Below are 4,667 nucleotides of genomic sequence, written 5' to 3'. Positions count from 1 at the left end.
CTTAAGTTTCCGATGTCCATTATCTTTAACACTTGCCTACAGAGTTCGATTCTAGGCTTTTCCTAATATCATTTTCACTTATCTAGTATGTCTTTTTACTTGCATGAGAAGGGGGCATCCCTTTTTATGTAACAGCACGATCATTTTCTTTTTTAAACTTTTTAAATCATTACTATATATAGGATCCAATATATAATAATAATAAATACGAAATCTGCATTAATCAAAATATCATATTTAAGCATATTTTACGACCGGGCAATATCGGGCGGTCTCCTAGCATATATACATAATTAAGACTTTCTCCTTCAGTAACCGAGGACAGAAGAGATGAACTGAAGTATCAGAACACATACTATAGTTATATATAGCATTTGAAATTTACAGATATTTGGTGCAAGATTATCAAAATAGTGTTGAGTGAGGATGCTTATTGATCATATTCTCACATATTTACTTTAGAGGTCATCCAACATAAGATATTTATTTTTTTATCATTTAAACAATAAATTAGGAAAGGAATCCACTTCACTGGGATAACGCTCATAAATCCTTAAGAATATTACCAGTCCAAATATATATGTCAAAAAAATAAACAAACATTACTCACATAGATTTTAGGGAATCAGGAAAGCAAATGAGAACTCAAAAACCGTCGCCCTCCATCTATTTCTTCGATGAGATTTTTTTTTCTTGAATATATCGATATATACATCATTCTTTTCTTGTTCTTTTTTAAACTTTCCAGTTTGAGACGTTTTCTTTCTTTTTTTCTCCTACATTTCTTTTGTCTATTTAGGTAGTTTTTATATGAATGAAAGTATGAACGCTTGCGAAAGATAACTTTCATTTCTTTAACTCGTATTGAATAGTCTTCTGCCATACAAGATGGTTCAAATTTCGGATATGCTCACAGAAATGAAACCTTTAACTACTGGATCAGTTGATAAATAAACAGCCGATTTTCCGGATGATTAAAACGTTAGGAGATCATGTTATGACTCATATCAGGTGCTGAGTGTGGTGTCCTTTGTCTGTCAAAACTAAGAACACTACGTCATGTTAGTACCTCAGATGTGATTCATAACACGTGTCTTGCATTGTGCATGGCATGTCATGCACAGAATATCAACGTCACACACCATGCACTGAATAAAGACATCAGGTGTTCATATATGTATTGTAAAATCTACACAAAGCATTAGGTTCATTAATTATTCAGCAAGAGTGTCAACCCCCCCCCCCTAAACTGTGTACGACTGATAATGCGGAGTCGCAAACAATGTGTTATCGCACTTAATGAACAGTAAGAGAACGACCATTAAAAGTTACGTTTTTTTTTTTAAAAAAAAAGACCTACTTCTTTATTGTTACATTTTTATCTATTTTTTGACACTTGTTAGACTAAATGTAACCATTCGTTTTGACTTAATACAGAGGCAGTAAGTTTCTTTGTTTAGCAGAAGTCCATAAACCCATGAATGAGGAGGAGACACGGTCGCAATCAATATAATAGTCCAGTGCAATTGAATTGCATATATACAATTCAAAGCAGAAGCGTAAGCCAATACAGAGAAAGGAAACAAAAGTATTGTCAATAATCAAGAAGTAAAAAAAATAATGGCCCCTTTTTTGGATTCAAGCAATCTATTATTACGTTTCTGAAATTTTGAGATAAAGATTGGTTAGTTGTACTATTTGGACTATTGTTCGCATTTCGAGTGTTAATTTTGAAAAAGTTTCGGCCAATGTTCACTCCATCCTTCTGCAGGTGTATTTTATCGAAATCAGCCATCTATACAGAGTTTCGAACAGAACTGTTTATTTAATCCACGGGGTGAGCGTACTCTCGTTCCCTCAGCCATTACCAGGTAGCTGTAATTAGCAATCGTGTTTTTAGTATCGCCCATGCTGAACGTCCCGAAGAGCGTCACTTAGAACTGAACTTCACTTTTTTTTTTTTTTACATAGGCATCACCACATTATCAAGGCCAAGAGGCCACTCAAGGATAAGGGTTAAAGAGTGTACAGTAGAAATTGGACAATAGAGTAATCATTAGTAATGAAAATTTGGTAAATTTGATAACTTATATGGAACGGCTCATCAAGAACTTATTTACATTAGACTTGAACACAACCATATTGTAGTCAGCCGGAAAGCAGGAAAACGGAAGACAATTCCACAGGCATGCAGTTCTAAGATAGAAGCTTTGTTCATGGAATCTACGTTTAGGTTTAGGCACAGATAAAGAGTGGGGGGAAATATTGATAGTGTTTACAGCAAGACGAGTGTTTCTTGTGAAAGTTTGGCGAGGGGGGACCATAGATTGAAGCTCAGTCGAACAGTTTCCATGAAAATAACGATACATCAGAGACAAACGCGCAACATCTCTTATGTGAGATAGAGGTTGCAAGGAAGAGAAAAGGACATCTCCTACGAGGCTACGAAGTCTATTTTGAACTCTATCAAGGCAGGCCAAGTCCTTTAAAGCAGCTCCTACCCAGATGTGGCAACAGTATTCCATCCTTGGACGTACCTGGCTCTTATATAGATAGAGAATAGCATCAGCAGTGAGATATCTACCGGATCGATAGAAAGATCCCACCATTTTTCCAGCGGCCTTGGCAACAGATTTGATGTACGTGTTCCATTTGAGATCAGGAGTAATGGTCAAGCCAAGAAGCTTGTCAAAACTTGAGGCCTCCTGAAGACGAGAGCCATTCATTTCAATTGATGCTAGATGTGGATCAGAATGTTGATGATGTAAAGATAGAAGCTTGGTTTTAGATGCATTAAAAGTAACCAGCTACTCCTTACCCCATTGTACTACGTGCTCAAGATCAGAGGAGAGAGAATTGGAGAGAACTTGGTCGTTTACTGTCTTGGATGTGCTACCATAAATGGTAGTGTCGTCAGCATAGATGTCTACAAATGATGTAAGGATGTGATTTGGAAGATCATTAATGTAGATCAGGAAAAGAGTTGGGCCCAGGATGGACCCCTGAGGGACACCGGCATTAATACTGTGAGCTTCTGATTTTTGCCCCTCAACTACTACTCTTATGAACCTATCAGAAAGAAATGATTTAATAATTGAGAAGACATTTCCAGCAATACCATAGCTAGAGATCTTATGAAGTAAACTTTTATACCATACCCTATCAAAGGCCTTAGATATGTCAAGAGCAATTGCCCTAGAAAGGTTGCCTCTGTCGAGAGATTTGCTAATTTAGTACTTTATACATTATGCTACGGATTACAGATTCTTGTTGACAAAAACGATTTCTGAGTTTTACAAGATATACCGGAAGAAGAGGTTATATCGATTGAAACGCTGTGAAAATAACATTCCAGATGAAAACTAATCCAAATACTACAATTTTTTTATTGTACTAAAGCTGAATTCATCAACGTTCTTTTTCCTTTATATTTTATTCACACAAAATACATATTAAAATATTCCTGAATTTTAAGGATAGAGCGCCTATTTACTTGCCTCTCTTCGAGTGAAGAGTTAGACACATGGTTGGTATTTAATTTGGAGAGAATCTAGCTCCTCAAAAAGGAGCACTCTTGATTAAAACAAGTCTAGTCTCAGTCTAGAAGCATTTCTACTGCATTGACCTGGGAAGGAAAGGATGAAGTGTAGTTTTAGAATTGATAGTGCACTTCGCTTGAAATATATCTGAAAGAAATATCCATTTTGTGAAACTAGCCGTACTTTGCAATTAACTTGTAACAGAGCCGCTCACGCTGGATTAGCAGCAGCAGCAGCCGCCATATGCAAATGACCAAGCCGGCTGCGCGATGTGACTGCAGAGATAAAAAATGAGACACGTGCTTAGAGAAGCAGATATTCAAGACGTGTTCTGGACGTAGAGGATTTGAGACTCGTTGGAGACACGACAGAGTGGAAATAGACGTGTTACACACGTGACCCAAGAGCAACAGGAAAACATTGCCGGACAAAGACAGCGTACCACGTGTTCGACACGGCAGAGTCTTGTTGAACACATTGGAGTAAGAGAGGACTTTTGATCAAGAGACAAGACGTTATTCAGGAAAGTGCCTGAAAATAAATGTCTGTTGTTTCAACTGGAAAAAAAATGAGTCAAATTATTTCTTTGTTTTTGTTTCCTTGCGACTGTCTGCATACAACGTGCAGGTCCCGAGTGTTTACATGAAACTACTATGTTACAAACTCACCAAGTGATTGATCTCTTATACTAAGTTTCTGTTTATCATATTTTTCCTTTCAATGGTTCGATCATTCTCTTCTTCTACCACCACCACCACCAATAATAATAATTATTCTGATTTCGTTTATCAACATCTCTCTTGAAACGGGCGGGATTCATTTCCACAGGATTTCCCTTAATCCCGGTTTCAAACCAGGAGCTTCAAAGATCAAGGGTTTTGCTAAGGATGTTGGTGGTACCTACCATTGCAGAGGTCTGAAGGCCGCCTAAAACATCGGGGATTTAATAATAATAATAATAATAATAATAATAATAATAATAATAATGTGTTTAATAACTTATCGAAATAAACATTGACAGGAATCATTTTCATTGGCGCCGTAATTCGCACCAACTTTTAACATCGATATGTTCTATCAACTGCCAGGCAATCATCTCTCTGTCCTCCTCAATTCGTTCTTAACACA

This window comes from Euprymna scolopes, chromosome 9 (assembly GCF_053919585.1).
Source record: "Euprymna scolopes isolate OS-2025 chromosome 9, ASM5391958v1, whole genome shotgun sequence".
Lineage (NCBI taxonomy): Eukaryota > Metazoa > Mollusca > Cephalopoda > Sepiida > Sepiolidae > Euprymna > Euprymna scolopes.
Note: the sequence above shows the minus strand (reverse complement) of the source record.